This window comes from Solenopsis invicta, chromosome 12 (genome assembly GCF_016802725.1).
Source record: "Solenopsis invicta isolate M01_SB chromosome 12, UNIL_Sinv_3.0, whole genome shotgun sequence".
NCBI lineage: Eukaryota > Metazoa > Arthropoda > Insecta > Hymenoptera > Formicidae > Solenopsis > Solenopsis invicta.
Window position 1 is genome coordinate 8,850,124 of NC_052675.1, and position 20,035 is coordinate 8,870,158.

The following is a 20,035-nucleotide window of genomic DNA, read 5'->3' on the forward strand; positions in this document are numbered from 1 at the left end:
GTGGGTATGTATCGAGACGCAAGATAAATCTAGGAAATACGTTCGACTATTGATCGCAGTTCGTTCTTACCCAGCAGCCATTTAAAAGTAAATTTTTAATTAACCCTTTGAGTCGGTGTTTCCTTTAAAACGACATAAAGTATTTTACGTAAAATCGTATTCCATGTTGTTTGAACACTTAACGAAGGTATGTGTGATTAAGTAATCTCGATATACGTAAAAAATTAACGTCTATCGAACAGCATCAATTTATTTTCATAAAAAATGTTAAAAATTCTACGAAATTCCTAATTTTCTAAAATCGTTTATCATTGAAAAAAAAAGTCAAGCCGTTTTATTTAGATTAAATCTAAATGATTTTTCAGAATATTACGACGTTAATACGTGTGTAAAATCTGCTAATAATCAGTAATGATATTAGCGAAAATAGATCAGTCTGAGATTAGCCTGTCTTGTTTCGATGATTGATTTGATTTTCGGTACGTCCCACCATGGGATTGATCCCCAGTCTTTTTCGCAGCGTGCGCCTAATAGCACGGTATATACGACATTAATTAAAGCGCTTAGTGGAGCTCGTTATTGAATGAGTCGTTAGCAACTCTACCGGTTATGCTCGAGGTTGCTCGTTTCAGGAATATCATACAACAGCCCGAAATGTTACAAACGCAACAATACAACGAGAGCGCAACGGTGCATTCGCGCATACGCTTGTTAGTATACCTAACTTAAAATTTGACCAAAAATCCACTGAAATCCATCGCGCATATTCTGTAAATTCAAAGTGGGAGACGTTAAAAAAAAAAAAGTTAGTCACACCGATATGCCTTGATAAAAAAAAAGGCGCGTAATTTTCCAGTCATATTTTTAACAGAGATCACATTAAAATCGCAATCTTTCCAGACTCGAGCAAGTATCTCTCGGCAATGGCCTTCAACATGTCAAGTCCGTTCTGTGAAAAATATGCGTAAATCAAAAACGACTTCAATAACGCTCGTCTATCCCTTTACGTTCAAAGCTCGTTACGTTTATCAGGCCAAAAAGCTTTTACCGAGATTCCATTTCATCAATAAAATGGCCAATCACCCAAGTAGTATCAACGTCTATGGATAGGCCGAAATGTGCAGAGACAGATGTGTCTCTGAAATTTTTTAAAATCAGAATTTTAAGATTCAAATAGAATACGAAACTTTACGAAATAAATGTGTTCACGGAAAGAAGGATTAGATGCTGCAGCAAAAATCTGTACGTGGTAGCTAAATTTCAGTTATATATGGCTAAAATTTGACTACCACACAGCCTGAGAGAAAAATCTGTAGTTTTGGCAACTATAAAGGGACCATCATACAAATTTTGTTAATAGAATTACAATACCTATACAGTTAAGTAAACTATACTATAGTTATTGCAATTAAGTTAATTAGAGAACTAATATAAAATAGCATACTGCAATTATTTTTATTAGTTCTCTTAACCATTGACTCAGTTACAATTACTATAATACAGTTCACTTAACTATATATTATAATTCTATTAATAAAATTTGTATGGTTGTCTCCTTATAGTTGCCACCACTAGAATTTTTTCTCTCGATGCAGAGAGTTTTGTTGCTATAACCAACTGCAACTAATCTTTCTCATTATGTTTCGAGAATTAAAACAAAAAAAAAATTTTTTTTTTTAGCAACATAAATATAAGTTTGAAGAATCCACGTGTTCACTCCTCTCCTTGTTTCCCTCGCTGTGAAAAGCGTTTATAGAATTTCTAAAACATTTCGTTTCGCGAGTGTCACTCGTGGTAGATCGCAATATTTGAGCGTGCTCCGAAGGCAGGAAAATGCATAATCCCGCCGCGAGTGCACGGAGAAGCTAACTGTCCCGGTAAATATTTGAATTCGGAGATTGAAAATTTTAATTAAAGATCGGCTATATAACCCGACGGGTGAATTCATTGGCAATTACTAATTAGCGAAATCCTGTTCGGCTATATGGACTCGTATACGTCTGCGTGCGCGCGCGCGATGTGCAAAAATCATTATCCGTATGGCGTGTCGTGGATGTGCGAGTTGGTTAAATGAAGGGAATTTTAACGCTACGCATCGGGCACCAATAGCGGCATTAAATTTCACAAGCGACTCGCGCGAAATTATTACTCGATTTATCGCAGAACCGAGATGCTTTCATCACGCCATCGTTACGATGCATTGCCCGTTTATTATTCCGCTGCGGAAGGTCAGTCGAACACCCGCGCGGTTCGTGTCAATAAACACGCGAGACTCAACGCGTGATAAATCACGTTAACGAGAAAGCAGGGGAGATATAGTTTCTTGAAAAATGGAACGTAAAGGGTATTAACGTGCGGCAAAAATTTAATGAATGAGAAGTAGCTGACTACACGAGCGTCGCGGCCGGCCGCGTCTCATCTCGACGCGAATCGGCTAGAACGCAAAAGTCTCTTGTGCTCCGTGCTAATTTGTTTCCGCTTTGAAAACCGAGATTAAAATCTTGTTCCCCGAGACACAGAGGGAGACACGGAGGGAGAAAGAGGAGGGGTGGAAAAGAATTATTTTTCACATTAATATCCGCGTAATAATATCTGAGTATTTCCGACTAAATCGTGACGAAGAATTCTCATTGGGGCCCCTCCCGCCTGGCGGTATCGGATTATAGAGGGTTCAAGCAAGTCGTATTATGTGAAATTATATTACCGTTACGCGGGATTAACTTACACACTCGCTCGCAACGTCTAGCGCATATAATATGCCATTGTAAATGAAAAGCTTTTTGAATTTGTTTCTACCCGCGCCACCCGCGCCGCGGCTACAGACGTAGATGACGGTTTGCGACTTTTCATCGATATTCAAGTTGTTTCCGTCACATTGTCGGCTTATTCGAAATGATAACGATAACAGCACCGTATAAATTAGCATGTCAGCTTGAAGCTTATCAATACAAATGTAATTCGTACCTTTATACCTTTACAGCGTGAACCTCGTAATTATATACGTCGCGTGGACGGCAATTAAAATTGCTTTAATTGAAACTCTCGTAAAGGTCTCGCGCGAGTCTCCTCGCAAACTGAGCTGCGTGATATTAGGAAATCTTAACGTAATATTCAGAATCACTGGCGGAGCGTAGCCCGCCGTGTGGCGGATTAAAATTTATGATATAATTACGCGGGGTGTCATTAAGGGAACATGGAAAAATGCAATCACGTAAGCCCGCGCGCCGTACTCACATACACACTCTACGGTACTTCGCGCCTTGTTAATTACTGGCTGCAAGCATGAAGGCGGACTCTTTTGATCGCGCCTTATTAAATTAATGCCGGCGTACCTCGAAGACAAGAAAATGGAGTTTACGACGTCGGAAAGAATATTGATTACGTTGTTACTTCAGCGTCGATTATACATAGAGCCGTTATAAAGCAACGCGCTGGTCGCTGGTAACCTGTCGTTATGCCGATTCTCTAACAAATCGGAATATGAGGGAAGGATTCAACAACTCGGCACGTTGAAATACTGCGAGAGAAATTAGCGTCGTTAAATTTTTCGTTCAGAGGAAGGAGCCGAGCAGCAGCCCGAGACTAAAATCGGGTCGTAAGAGGTCTTAAAGGCATCTTTAAGGACACACTTCCAAAAGCAGTCTCTCCAAGACGTCTCACGATCCGATTTTAGAGACTTTGCGTTGTCTGGGCAGGATCGTCGAACGAGATGATGTCCATTAATATTTTCATCAAATCGATACAAAATTCGTCCAATAATCCATAAATGAAAGGCCGCTCGCTCAGCTCTTCTTGGCAACAAGCGCGCTACACATATTTATACATAGCTACGGTATTAAACTGACAAGATTAAACGCGCGGTGGGAGAAGTGGGAGAGCGCGCGGAAGTCGACTTTGTCACATCTGTGATTGCGCCAGCCTCGATCGCGCCGCCGCGCCGTCCCTCTCTCGTCACCGGGGAGACTTTGCCGCGAAACTTTCAGAATTTCCGGCAGAACACGCCACGTCGAAATCCAGATCGAACTTAACGTAGTGCGGCAAGATCGATCCAACGTTCCCACCGCGCCGCGCCGTGCCACAGGGGAGAAAACTTTTCTGTCTCATCTTCCACGGCCTTCCACGATCAACTTTGTCTTGAGGGCCCTTCAAGTTTCGCCGCCGCACGAGAATTACCTTTGCTCTCGAGCCCCTCGTTCATCTTCGTTGCAGCAAAAAAAAAAAAAAAAAAAAAAGAAACGGGATCCGCGATGGGAAGCTAGACTTGTCCGCGTCTACAAAGTAATCGTGATTATGATATAACTGTGAGAGGAAGGATAAGAAGAAGAGGTCAAAAGCAAGCTCTATATTTCAATCCCTTCGAAAGGTTTTCAATCTTAAAAAATTCAAACTGAGAACTTTCCTTGAAACAGAGCTACGAGAACAAACGGCGAATCTTTCGCTTAATAGATTGAGTAAGATGACGATTGCGGTAGGTAAAGGTTGTGTTATATAACGCCGTCAAATACGCGCGCGTTCTCGAATGTCGGGCATTAAAAGGATTTGGCAATTACATAGCAACGGTGCTGTGCTACGGCTTCATCCAATAAGAGCGAAACCCCCTATGGTACGACCTATAAATGCACAGGGTGCCGTCCAAGATAGAAGCCTGTCTACTTTCGTAGATAGCTTTTCTCAAACCAGCAAGCGCAAAAAGTAGCCTCTAACGTGAAACACTTGGTTTCATCGAACACAAAGGGCTTAAGTGACCCACCCCATTTAGTCCCTTCCCGGTACGATGCACTCGGTCATTTTGCAACGCCTAAAGGCCCAAAGTGAGCTAAAACGGCGAGCTTTCCTCCGATTTCGCCTCATGTGACCGCAATATTCGAACGTAACGTCTTGAAAAAGATTTTCCCACTTAAGAGACAAAGGGACATGGCCGGACCAATCGAATCACGAAAATGCGAGAGCACGAAATCTTTGATCCTCCTCATGTGTGTTTCATAGAGTAGTCTTTACTCTCTACAAAGCTCCGTTCAATTTCACAATGTGCCTAAATTGACGGAAAAAATCAATGTAATTTATCGAATCTAATTTAATTGTAGACAATCTAATACAGGGTGTCCACTCAAAATTTGTAAATCCATTCCATGAAAATTCCAGGTAAGATTAGAGAATCTTTGAAATAAATTTATTTTATTTCACACGCACTTTTTAACATATATTTAAAATATGTAATTAAAAAAAAAAGTCACTTGAGATTTAAATATTAAATTAGAGAAAGTACTGAAAAAAAAAACAATATAACAATATCGACCAATGCCATACAATAATCTGTCTACAATATATATATGGATCTAGTTATCAAAAGTACAGAATTCGAAAAATAAGAAAAGATATTACGCTAATTTAGCATAGATAAAGAATATTATATTAATTAAATAATACATATTAGGGAATAAAGGAATTAATATTGAGTAATTAATTATACAAGTCTTTGGTAATAAAATATAACTCAACAGTCATAAAACTTTTTCGCAAAGCTTGAACATTGAGATATAAAATTTGCAAACTACAAAAATATTTAACGCAAATCTCTTTCAAGAAAAAAATAGTTTAAAAATTATAACTATAAACATAACTTATTCAAAATTGTAATAACAAACGTAATTTATGTATTCAAAGAAAAGCTAAATAACATTTATATATAATTATTTATATATAATTTATATATAATTTCAGTAAACTAGATTTTTAAAAATGTAAGCAATTATTTTGTCAGAAAGATTATAAAATTTAAATTTAGAAGTAAAACTTGAAAAAATTCCAGGATTAATGATCAAATTTCCAGGAGAATCCAGGATTCCAGGGGGCACAATTCGAAATCCGTGACTTTCCAGTATTTTCCAGGTTTTTCTAGGTAGTGGACATCCCGTAATTGAAGAGAAGAGTTATAAATAACAAAATAATCCCGCGATTCGCGTCAAGTTAAATCGCGCCATTGTGCAGAAGAGACTATTGAAATCGCGAGGTTTTCCAAGGAATATAATTTCTCTCCGTTCTCCCTGACAAAAATGTCGAGGGATTATACCGCGGTGGAGGCGCGCGAAATCTTTCGCCGCTTATGTACCGACAGTCATGGCGCCTGATTCAATATTCGATATCCGATTTTGATTATATTGATTCAATCTCGACGTAGCGATTCGTCGCGGGGCGCGCGATCGGTTTCCTTATATTAATATTATTTCTCCCCCTCCCCCTCTCCTTCGCTCCGTTCCCGGACTGCCCGAGAGATTACGGGTCTCTGATTTCGGTCTTATACCGGAATGAATACGGATGAAAATGGGGTATTTATTAAATCAACGTTATCCGACGAAATGGGAATGGCTTCAACCAGCGCGCGACACTTGTTAATAATTAAATTTAATTCCGACACTTTTCGATCTCGGATTCGCGCGCACCAGCTGACCCAACTAAAGAGAAAGGATTCATAACGCGCAGAGCCAATTATCTTGTTTTATAAAAACCGCTTTGGATTCGCAAATCCAATTAGCGGAAAGAGACAAGAGAAGAGGGAACGATAAATATAGGAATTATAGAGCTTTAATACAACAAAACCGCAGGCACGAGAAAGATGCGGTATAAAAATACATGCCTCCTATATATTAAGCTACCCGCTACAGGTATATTACAGCATATTCGAAGCTCGTTAAAATCAGAGAGCGACCGAGTTCTCACCCCCTCCTCTATTCCCCCACCCCCGTGTGTCACTCTTTCTCTCTCGATTTCCTTTAAAACCGATAACAGGCCTGAATCTAACACGTTGCCAACAAAATTAATGAAGAGTACAGAGAAATACTTTGCGCGCGATAATCTACTCGTCGAATAGAAGAAAAAATAAAATCGCTTGAAAATGCGATTAACTACCTGCGGGATAACGCCATCTATAAAATATTTATTATATTTCGCTTTACAGCGCACACAGTGCAATGACAATCCCCCTCGGGTCAGGGTGGCATCCATTTCGAAAAGCGACCGATCATTTGCCGGATAGGCCGCGCAATCAGCGACGTGCATATACGGCGCACTAATTGCATTATGGCGCGTCACTGGTCGAACTTTCCGCTGGTTCATAACCTGCCTAACTCCCGAGTTCGACCGGCCGTTAATTGCGAGACAATAATTGAGTTTGAAGACGCGGGAACCAGAGGTGTTCAGCCGTCGTCTCACTAATTTTCCTTTAGCCACCATCGTTCCACATCCATCGCACATCTCTCTCTCTCTCTCTCTTGCGTTTCTTGCAAGATCCCCTCCTCGATTCTTTTAAAGAAAACAACTATTGTATACTTTGCCTGAGACGATTCCAGATCATAAAGAATCGAGTCTGGAGCTTAATTACAGGAGGATAATGGTAATCCCGTCGTGTTTAAAGAGACTGCAGTGGTGTCCAGACGGACCGAAAGTTCGATGTTTAATTTTAACTTTTGCAGAAGTTGCCTGCAGGGAGTTTATTGGGGACGTATAACTGTCCATCCGGTGCCTCCAGAGACACCGGATAGGCTGATGACAATTTCTGCGCTCGCGGACAAAGTCCACACGGTCCTCGCTCGCGTGCTTCTATTTATTACAGCAGCGACGCTATTTATCCGAAATAAATACAACGTAATTAACTTTTCGTTCGCAATATATTTTAACTGTGTTCAAATGTTATTTATTCAGTCGATCGCGACTAGATATATATCTGTATTCGGTGAAATACAGTACTTTTTACTAGTACGTAATGTAATCGGCGCGATGCAGCGCAGATCGTGGACAGAGCAACGTCCACTCAAATTGTAAATCGATTTCGAGATGCCAAAATGTAACTTACATGTGTCTAATTGTCTTCTCATTGTTAATTAATGCACGGACCTGCGTCCGTTGCCTCGTGGCCAATGGATGGTGTCCTGTCGCGAAATCCATCACTCTGGTAAGCTGCTCATTTCGTCGAGTAAATTGACTACGTGCACGAAATATCCTAGTCCGCGGTTACTGAACAGTTGCGAGCAGACGTGGGCGCAAGGCGGTAAGATTAACGCATCTGGGAACAAAACGAGCTCACCGAAGGCGAGCTGCCCCATCGTTCTTGGGCGAATACATCCGAGGATCCTCGAAGATGGCCACGCAACGACGAGGATAAATGTGGTATCCTGCCGGAGAGATTTACGAGGGAAAATTGAATATCGTCCGAGTGCTCGGCAGCCCGTATATTTTTCTGGGAAATTTCTAGGAAGAGAAGGCTATAGAGAGACCACCTCTTTATTTAATCTCGGCGGCACCTTGACGGTATCTTTACTCCCTTTCCAGATTCGCAGACCAGGTTAAAAAGATCAACTACAACGATTGTGCGACAGCCGAGGCACACACTTGGACAGGCCGAAAGGTCTATCATCCACCGTAACGCATCGGAAGTAATTGTGATTGCTCACTTGATATTTTTTCTTCTACCCTTCACTTTTTTAATATTTACATTCGATGTACGCAGACTGCGGGAAAACAAAATTTTCTTCTATGCCCGGGGATTCGGACACGAATTTTCTCAATTTACTCGGATATATTTTTTTCCACCGTGTAACCGATTAAAAGTACTTGCCCGTAGGGGAGGGCTTGAAATCCGATTCGAAATCTCATTCTCCGCTGGGAAATAAGTGCCGGCAAATGAGGGAAGATTCGATAAAAAGAAAGCGGATTTTTAGTTATCTTCCTTATATACGTCCGCGCCGATATCCCATAATTTTCTCTTTCTTTTTCATCAATAAGTTCTCGTACTTGTTCGGTTATCTTTATTTCATTACACGGGATCGCGGGATAGAAAGTTCTCGGGAGAAGAATATATAATCCCGCGCCGAGTCGCATGACCGGGGGAGTATTATTTCCTAAATGCAAGGGGCACATTTTCATATCCGTAGACTCGAATCCAAAACGAAGGTTGGGTCGGTCTCTCACTAGACGCGCATTAATATTCATTTAACGAAACCACCTACAGGACGGAAACTACCCTCGACCTATTTCCTATATTACTCACACGTATAACGTAAAAACGCACATACGGACGTGGAAGTAGGTTATCCCCGCGACATTTCCTCGCCGATGTGTTTCATATGCACTTATAAATTATGTGGTGGAAAATTCTATTTTCCTCGCACCCTCTTTTCTCCCTCCCATTGTTTCTTGTAAAGTCTAATAAAGCCCGTATAACTTTGCCACTTTATTTTACTGTTTTTAAATGAGCAAGCGCGACAAGCGAATCACCTTTTCCCGTTTAATACTTCCATTAATTTAAGATAATATACACGCGATCGCAGAAATTTATGTAATTCGTTGCACAATCTATTACCTTAATATATTGCATGTACCACGCGTAATGAAACTAAACACGATTTTTATTTTTTTAAATAAGCGAAAAAGTCACCTTGCCACTTTACAAGATGAAAAATGAAACTGTTGAGAATAATTAAGGTAAGCTGTAATTTCCAACTAGAGCGTCATAAAATTTGATAAGAAGTTAAATGTTAGAATGCCGCAGCGTCCGAAGGGAAGGATTAAAGAAATCGCGCACCTGATTATTCGCGTTTGGCGCGAGAATCGCGGAGTAATCTTGGCTGGCAGCCTAATTACCTCGTCGAACCGCGAAACACGCATCGTCCCGATGTATCACGAAGTAAGGAGCGATTTTGCAGGGGGTATAATTATAGACCAAGCGACCGGCCGAAACACCGGCGGGGGATCTTCTCGATCGAAACCTCGACGATCCCCTTTTCTCGTCGAGGAACGCTCGTCGTGCCGTGTAACCCAGGACAATTCCCAGGAATAGTCTACCAGGTTTCGCGATCGAACACCGTTTTTAACTCCCTATCGGCTATGATACATCTCTCTCGCGAGTTCACCGTCCTCGAGGGGGTCTCCGCGAACTCGGTCATGCGCTAACCTATCTTAGGAAATTCGATAACATAGATTAATTTTCTCTATCTAAAATGTCACTACGGAGTCTCTGTATTTCGATTTATTAATAATCCCAAATCGGTCAGGATTCATGGGCTTCCCAAGAACGCAATTATAAAATCCTCGCGCGATCCTAAAATCCACGAAAATTATTTCACGCGCGGGATTGCATATATTAAGCTCGAAAGAGTTTATACTCCTTTGCGAGTTTAAATATATTGTGTTTTCTGTAATTAGTTTAATTGAATCGTATAGTTTATTGATGCGCATTAAAAACTCCTTTAACGCACCCTCCACCGCAATCAACGAGTTCAAATCGACCAAATTATACATTCCACAATTTTATGAAATAAACCGAACCAACGCGAAGCACAATTAAGCGTTTAACCGCCGGAATGAATTAGATGAAATTTAAATCGGATTAAATAATGCAATAGATAACACGTTGTAATAAATGTAAACGAATGTTTATTTCATGGACCAATGCTTGCGATAATTTTATACAATTTTATTTTAATTGCCCTTTTGTTACACACACTATTTTTCCGTCGGCGAAAGGAAAACGTGTCCTAAAAAAAAAGAGACTAATTTAGGTACTAATTTGTTTGCTTTGTTCAAGGCACAAACAATGAAAATATTATTTGGACTGTAAATCTATAAACGCCAAACGATGGATGATTGTTTAATATTTCATTATGAGCTAAAGCCGAGCTGAAAGCAGGTCGCTCGTAAAATGACTTTGTGTTTGTTTGGCAAAACGGGAGCGTGTGTGTTTATATATATATATATATATATATATATATATATATATATATATATAACTTTTATGTGATTTAGGTGATTTATTGGAAAGTAAAAGTCGCAGCAGCGCACGAACAATTGTTGGCCATGCAGTTCTCAGGAATGTATACCAAATCTTTTATATAAATAAATGAATACTAAATTAGAAAAAGAGAAAGAGAGAAAAAGAGAGAAAAAGATTAGATAGTCTGTAAATAAAATACAATAAATCCAAACATAAAAAAATATATAATAATTATAAAACTCTATAGATATTGATTTATTTTTGTGCCATTGACTGGATCGTTCGACATGTTTTTCGTTTATTTCGCCATTAATAAATTCTCCAATCTCAAGCTCTCTGTCTGAATTCAAATTGACAAAATTAATTTTTATTTTAGCTTTATTAAATTCTTTTTTCTAAAATAAGTCTCACTTCAGTTAGATTCACGTACCGCATTGTTATGTATACACGCGCGTATCTTTTTTTTCTTTTTTACGTTTTTTACGTATAGTTGCAGTTGGAAAAAATGGAAAAGGCGTTTAGAAGACATTTCGAAGGTTCAAAATTCAAAGCACGGATCGTTAGAGCGGCGCACTTGCGAGCTAAAGCGGCTAAAAATAAAGAAATTAAGTTACGCGTCTCCCTCCGTCGCGCCCCTTTGATCTCTAACGCGCGGGAATTCGATTTTTCTGCCAGCCCGTTCCAGGCCGATCCGACAAAGTGGAGCGTAAATTTCGCGTTTCCTCGCCAATTCGGTCCTCACTGGCACGGCACGGCACGGCACGGCACGACGCGGCGTATCGCGGCTGATCCCGGACCCTTAAAATCTCTCCTTTTCCGAGGAATGGGAAATCGGTAAAAGGCCGTTTGATTAAAGTATCATCGACTGTCGTCGCACGGCAGAAGGAGCAATCCCGAGCAGACGGGTTCATAATGCGAAAACCTCTCTGCATAATGCCTCGCTCCCGTCTCGAATGTTGCTTCAAAGATGAATGCGGAAAAAGCGGCGCCCCCCCCCCTTCCCTCCTCATCCCGTGCGGAGGTTGTGAGGACAGAAAAATTCAGAATACTTCCCCCGCCCGTGGAAACGTTTGACACGAGAATGAGATGCGAGCGCGGTAATCCGCTTCCAATTTGATTGGTATTGTGCTCTTTGAAGTCGACATGGATCACTCTCTCGCTGAAGAGCGCTCATCCTTCACGTCTGATCCGTTCACGCACTCGGTATCCGTACTTTATCCCAGGCCAAGTCGCGAGATGAAATTTTAACGCCGGAGACAAAAGCGGTGCTGCATGATTGCGAGCCGGGCACGGATCTCAACGCCATTGTGTCGTTTCGGATCGGTTCTGAATCGAATATCGTCGGACTGTACAGAATAGTCGTGCACGAGCGCCCATTCATTTACTCAACTTTCACAACCCGGGGTCATGCATGTGACAATCGCGAAACGTCTCGCGCAAATAAAGCCACAATAAATGATCTGTCAATGTTCCCTCTCTTTCTAAAATCAGAATTATTTTCATCACCGCAAAATATCGCGCGCAATCTCGCGTTCGTTTTGTCCATTTTTCTTAAAAAAAAAAAGAGAGAAAGAAAAATGAGAGCGTCTGTATCTCTCTTCGTCCATCTTTAAAAACGTCCGCGCGCAAAAACGCATGGAGAGTTCGATAAGATATTTATCAGGTCATTTTGTGAAAGCTCCGGGCGCGCTGAGATACGCAAATTATTTTATATTCCGCTGACACCATCCGCATACATACTCTTTCTCTAATACCATCTTCTCCGATCTCTCTATCCGTCTATTTATCTTTATCTTTCTCTCGCGCTAACGGTCGAAGATAGGTGGAAACGACGCCTCTTTTGCACACAAACGTACGTATGCAAATATCTTCCGTGTCCCCCCATTCTACGGGCATCGCCGCCTCTCTTTCCCTCAAACTAACGTAACTAGAACAAAAGTTTCGACTCACACTGTCAACTGCCGCCGCGGCAAAGATAATGTGAAAGCCTCTTTGCACAGCTCACCGGTTTGAATCTTCCTTTAAGGACAAAGCGCAAGAGAACGGCAGGGAGACGAGGGGGCGGCATCGTCGAGAACTGTTGAATACTCTTGAAGGGGAAACCTTAATTGCAACTCGATGTGAGGAGTGCAAAGGGAGATTGGGAAGGTGCATAGTCTGGGACTGACTAGAGAATAGTTATAGCTATACCCGAGCAAGATAATACGAAACGATACGTCTGGTATGATCTTTGGCAAAGTTAGCCTAGCCTCTATCGTTTGCCACCAGATCGATCGTTGTCACCGCGCTGCATATATAATAATTCTTATCCCTCGTTTCTTCCCCTCCGGCCGAAGCGCGAACAACGGGAAATAATTTTCGCGCATAGACCTCTCTCGTATATTTCTATCTCCCTTTCCTCAATTTTGTCACGTTCTCGCACCACATGAGTTTACTTATTCTCGCGCCACGGGAATCAAGTGTCTGAAAAAGGCGGAGGGGAAGAGGCGGATTCGGAAAAATCTTTTCTCCGTGGCAAATCGAGACGGTACCGGGATACGTTAGACAAGCCAAGATATCCAAGGTATTTCACGGGAAAAGACGACGGGAGCAGTCGGTGACCTGATCTCTAACTGTGTACCAAGTGCACCGCACTCCGGCGCATATTTACCCCCCTATGTAACGGACGCATCTATTTCGGCCAACTGCGAGTTATTAACGGATCCGCGCCTCGAGCCGCGATATCCCGTCGCACATTTGTTGTCTAGATGTAATAATAGTTCTCCCGACGATACTATTTGTCGGAATAAACTCGTCGGGGAAGAGGGAGGGGGACGCGGACTAAGCGTCTCCCTTTGAACGTCGGAATGTCGCAGCGACGAGATGACGAGGCGACAGATTTCAAAATGCACGCAATCATTAGGCACTCGTGTCGAGCACTTAAAAACACCGGCGGAACCGGATAACGTTTTCACGCTTCCTCTTCTATGAGCTTCGTAATATATTCCTATCTATTCGAAATCCTATATCTTCGCGCCTCGATATACACTCTCGTCCTCGCCAACTTCGGCCACTTTTGCAACGAGGCTAATTATGTAATACACCGCTGAAAGAAAAAAAAAAGTGTTACGAAGCGCCTGTAATTGGGGAGACTTTCGCGATTATACGCGCAATTAGAAACTTTTCGGAGGAAGCGATTAAGAGTGCGCCTCGATAGAGTACGACGACAATCTCTTCGGCGTCGAAAACTTTGCGACTAAGAAAGAAACAGAAAGATTCGGGAGATTCGCGCGCGCGCGCGCGCGCTCACCCTGATCAAGTTTATATTGACAATGACGCGGAACGAAGCCTCGGCCAACGGCCTCGTGGGGTCCACGCGGAGCGTCGCGTCTCGGGGTGCGTGATTCATAACTTAGATAGCTCTAACGCATAACTTAGTTAGCCAGTTATAACGCATAAATTATCACGGCGTGCCGTACCCGCTGAGGGTTTATGCGGTTTATAAATATCCGGATTTAGCCGCGCGCCGCTCGGACGCGTGGTTGCTATTGAAAAATCGTGATTTGTACGCGGCGGCCCTCGGTTACCATCAATTTTCAATGAAGAAAGAGAGAAAGGGGGGGGGGGAGAGCAAAAATCGTTTCTCGCGGAAAGTTCCATCGAATTCCACTTTGCGGCTATCGATTCAAGTTTAATTAGGAATTGAATTTGCGAGTCATATTGATAAGGTATAATTAATGAAATATTTAATGCAAGTCCCCGAGTGCTATTTTCGAAAAGCCGAGGGAATTACCGAGGGTTAGTAGAATGTAAAAGACGAGTGTTAAATAGTATAGAGAGGACGATGCTGAAAAGATGAGGTGCGCTTTTCCGATATTTTTCGTAATTAATTCTGCCTTTTTAATGTTTCGCCCGGATCGCCATCGAGTTCGGTGTACACAGGCGAACGCGCGGCGTTTTATTACGATCAAAACAAGAGGCGCGGATCTCCCCACATGCATGGAGTCTGCGCGCGCGCAATTCCACCCATGTGTATCGCACACATACACCCTCGACATTCACGTACACACAAATACGTATTTTCATCGAATAAGAATATGCATGTACCTTTTCATTAAAGTCTATGAAACATATATTCGCGCAACCTCGATTTTCAATTCTATCATACATAATTAATATTTCTTTCCATTTCTGCAGCTTCGAAAAGATTGCGAGCGCTAGATTCTCCATCGCTGCATTCGCAACAATTAATAAGACATTGGTCACGTGGATCGTGAACCGGTTAGGATTAAAGCGATTTGCGTACAATTCAGATCAGCGAGTTTTACAACATTTCTCTGTTCTTTTTTTTTTTAATTGCCAAAACTTGAAAAAATTAAACAGTTTTAGGACAATTTGATTGACGGGAAAAAAAGATTAATTTTTTTTTTTTCATAGCGCTTATTGACATTTACTAAACCAGATATCGAGCTGTCGCGTGCTAGACAGATCGTATTTTTCTTGTAAAAAAAAAACTGTGTTATTTTCTCATGCCGAGTACATACACCGCTCCGGCATGTCGCGTTTCACGTTCTTTTGAAATCAACAGAAGTGCGACAAAGTTTCGACGGTCGTGACAGATTGAAGAACGCTGATCTGGATGAATACTGTCGCGTGCCGATTTGAAAATAGTGAGTGTAATGGACTTGCCAATGACGATTAACTCTGCGTACGGAACGGCTGAAGCACGACGTTAACCACGACGCCAACGGCGATGATTGCGGAGCACTGTTTGATCGACTTTAGACCCGACAACGTGGCGATCGGACGGTTGGCCACGGGTTTATAAAGTCGGCGGATGGGTCGATTGGATTAGGTCGGTCGGTCGGTCGGTCGATCGGTCGGTTCGTCGGTCGATGGTCGGTTGGTCGGTCGGTCGGTCGGTTGGTTGATAAGAGAGAAGAGAGTGAAAGAAAGAGATAGAAAGATAGAGATAGAGAAGAGAGAACAGGTGTAGGTTCTGGACCTGGATGATGGTACGTGGTGCGGCAGGGCCGGGGGCTGACGCGACACTGCTCGCGGGCGCGTATACGCGCGCACCCCGTGCGCATCCGCCGACGCGCATATCCGGCCCTCGTTCATGTGCGCCGCCACCGATATAGCCAATCCCGGAAGCGGGATCTTTATCCCTTTGGACGAAGTCGCCCAAAGATCGCGGCCGCTCGCTACCTGTCGTGTGATCGGATCGACGCCGCTGAACCATCAGGGCCTCATCACTGTCCCGCGCTCTACGCGTGCTGCTTCTCCGAGCCGGTTACCGGTCCTCCCTTCTCAATTAATTTTCCACGGAGAAATATATTATTAGTTACTGCTGAAACGCAAGACTTTTCCAATAGCAGTCCTACAGAGAGTCCAACCTTTGATTTTTTTTCTCTGCATCTAACTTGGTTAATATTAGATTTGTTCTTTTTACTTTTTCAACTTCTTGCACGATTTATCCTTACTCTTTTTCTCTCCAACGGGAAAAAGAGACGAAAGATGAGCCGTTCAAGAAGCTCGGCTGAAAAAAACAGGTCTATTGTAATTCTACAACTTTTCTCTCTTCTTTTATTTAAGTTGCAAAAAACCTGTTAAACAGTTTTGGTACACTTTGATCGACATATTTCACACACACACAAACACACAAACACATACGCGCACGCACGCACGCAGGCACACACACACGCGCACGCACGCACACGCACGCACACCCACAGACAGAAAAATAATTCATTGGAATTAGTGGTCTTATTTATTTAACTGAAAGTTGTTTCACTGAAATATTATATGCTTACACAAAACATTATTTGTTTGAATGTTGAAAAATGTTGTTTCATTCAAACATCTATTATTTGACGAAAATAAAATATTATTAATCGCAGTTATTGATTCAAACATTGGTTTGTCTGGGCCATTCCAAATAAATTTGTTTGGCTACAATAAAATTTATCAAGTCCAAAAAAATCGTTTTCTCCGTGCAGAAAAAATCTGATTATTCTTTTCACAGCGCTCATTGACATTTACAAAACCAGATATCGAGCTATCGCGTGCCAGACAGATCCGCATTTTAACAACGTTTCGACCAAATAATCGCAAAAGAACACGTATTATTAACAATTAAATGGTTTTTATTTTCACCGCGATAGCGAAAAAGCGCCAAGAGGTCGTGAGTAACGCTTCGGGGTGGAAGGGAAAAAAGAACGACGCGTCCGCGAACTTCTATCAGGACGCTCGATTAGAATCAACAAGGAAGCTCGCAACAGGTGAGAATGTCTCGCATACACGATAATCCTTTCGATACGAGACTCTCCTTATGTGGCGAAATGTTCGGATAACGTTGGATCAATTACGATGATAATGAAATTCAACCAATGTATTCGTGAATCTGAATTACAAAAAAATCCAATAATCATTATAATATAGGCGCATCGGTGTTTCGTAAATATTTGTGAACAATTGAGTATAGAAACGGACATCGTATCCGTTTGTTCCACAATCGAAATGCGCGATGTAAATGCTGCCAAAGTCCCCTCCAGCTACGGCTCTCTTTCCGCTGGGGTAACGTTTTACAGCTTTATGAAAGAGTAGCGGAAATCGGCATCGGTACCGGATTGGCGCGTTGGTATGCGCGTCACAATGGTCATGTTGTTTCTGTTCGACGTCGCGCGAGAGGAAAAATTCGCGGATAAAGTGGAAACGCCTGGAAAGCAGCCGGCGGCGGAGCGAAAATAAGGAGAAGCGACAGAGAGCGTTCAGCAATGATACCGCGTCGTGCATCCGAGAGTAGATATGCGCAGTGATGCGTCTCGACGAATGCACCCGCGAGCTGCACGTTCTCCGACACGACGGAGAAGTTTCTGACAATTATAAAAAAAAAAAGAGAGAGAGGATTGCCGGGATGCACGAAGAATAAAAGCGTTCGTGGGAGGCATGCGAAACCAGATTCTTCCGTCGCGCTGTATTAACGCGAATTCCGATTCAAAGCAGAAACCTTAAGCATAAATTCTGATGAAATTCGTAAATTGTAAAATATAAATACTGATACTCAAATAGATGTAAACGTCTGTGCGAGATCTTTTGTATTTTACAACATTTTTCATCTATATTTATTTACGTATACTCGTATATAGTACACTGAGAGAAAAAAACATTTTCTTACAACCGTAAACTTTTAAGTAAATATTATCTTAAGTATAATTTTTTTTGTATTTTTACATTTTACATATAAGCTAATAATATTATCCAACTTAATTAAATTAAAATTTAGAGCTTCATGCAATTTTTTTTTTAATACTTAACGGCTTTGAAGAGGATCAAGTAAGGTCAAGACATGTCTCGTAATGAATAGTTACACATTTATGTAAACTTCATTAAAGTAAAAAATTTAGATCCATTAAAGTAAAATTTGCTCGTTAATTTGGCCTAATAATCATATCAATTTGTTATTAATTAAATTGTTTTCCCAGATTTAAAAAAATCTGATCGTCTTAAATATAAAAATAATCTAACAGTAAATATTTTCTAGAACTGTACAAAAAAACTTACTTGAGAATAAAAATTATTTCGTCATTTTATTTACATAAATACTTCGAATAAAGAACTTTTAACCTGACTGCCAGTGAACGAGCTATTGGGACCGAGTAAATAATCTTTCGCGCAAGTAGATTTTTTTGTCAAGTAAATTCTTTTTGTTGCAAGATATTTTTTCTCTCAATGTAGATATATTTACATTGTATATTTAATTGCTGTACTGATTTCTCGAACTCTATTCAGACATTTAGCCAGATGTTTCTGACACTGAATATCCTCGTTTAGTTTTCTCTACAAACAAGTCAGACTGTGAACAGTAATCTTTTGCAATCAGGTCGCGCGCGCGCACATAAATTTTACCGTAAACATAACGTTCGTGTCTGACAAATAAGAACTGTAATCACAGTCGGATGAGTGTTTAGCTGTAACGGGAATGGAAATTGGAGTGTCTGTCCCGTGAATACTGGTAGAAGACGTTATTTCAAGCTGCGCTCATCGCTAAGCCGTTCCAAAGTAAATTAAAGTAAGGCGGGAGAGGCGATTGTTTTGAGTTCCTTGAAATGTGAGCGTCCCGCATAAAGCTGGACCTCGCAAATAAATGATTAATTCGAGAATTAAGTTCTCAAAGGAAAGCGCGACCGTTATTTACTTTTTTTCTCGTCTCTTGCTTTTCATAATCGGATTCCGTCGGTGTCCCCCTCCCCTGACGAGGTATCTTCTTCGTTATATCTGGAATTGTCTTTCGCATTGTTCCTTTGTCCTTAAGCGAAATCGATCGTGATCACTCTGTTACGCGTATAAGAGACGTCGTCCGCTGATTAAATCTTGCCGTTTGATTGGATTATTTAAATTCATGGCGCATGGTATGACTTGTAAAAAAATGGTTGATTAGCTTCGGAAAACGAGCCTGTTGACGTTTAAAGAGCAAACTATCACTTTGTTAGAATAGATGTTAATTATGATGTATACAAGATAAATACTGGATTATTGAAGAAAAATACCGCTTCTATGCAATTTTATACGTCACTTATATGATTAAGGATGTATGGGTCATATCTCAAAACATTATAAAAAATATAAAAAGTTATAGAATATTCTAGTATTATGTTTGAGCATCTGTGCAAAATTGGAGCACAATTCACTTATTGGTTTAAAAGTTATTTCATTTTTTTATTCTTGATTCCTTATACACGTAAAATTCCGTACTTTTGTAGTACCTATTTACAAATTTGATGGAGAAGTAGCATTACTAATTGAATCAAAATTTTTATATATATTCTAACAAAATTCTAAATAAAGATTCGTGCAAAAATTCGTTTTGATTTACTTATTCGTTCAAAAGTTATTTGTTTAAAATCGCAGCAAAAAATAGTTTTACTGCAAAAACCATAGAAATCAAATTTTTCATTTACTCCTTTGCAGCTGGTTGCAGGGCCAAAAGGTCGAGCATTTGCGACCAAAATTTTTTGTTGATTAGAAAAAAAAAGAGTAAATCTAGAGAGGGTCTCAGTAGAGAGGGTCTTTAAATGTCGATAACTTTCAGCTCGTATTATATAACCAAAACATAATAATAAAACATAATAACAATCTAAACGAAATAACGATTGTTTTATTGCAGTTGAATTTTTCTCTCGTTTCTCCGAGACAAAATAACTGTCACGTAAGCATTGTCGTCGGTCTATGTTATGTGATACTCGGCAGTTTTTATCGGATGCGTTCGATTGGGATATTCCACGTTATGTT

The 20,035-nt window shown here is 40.9% G+C and overlaps 1 protein-coding gene across 4 annotated transcripts in view; it reads right to left on the reverse strand.

Moving 5' to 3' along the window:
• Window positions 1-20,035, reverse strand: part of LOC105195452 (poly(rC)-binding protein 3) — a 129,483-nt gene that overhangs the window by 69,159 nt on the left and 40,289 nt on the right. Inside the window, exon 1 of one of the 4 annotated variants that reach the window (XM_026139782.2) lies at window positions 15,434-15,804. The exons of the other annotated variants lie outside the window; for them this stretch is intronic. The gene's annotated coding sequence lies outside the window, so the exon portion shown is untranslated. Of the gene's footprint in view, window positions 1-15,433; window positions 15,805-20,035 lie in introns of those variants that run through there. 4 annotated transcript variants of the gene reach the window in all.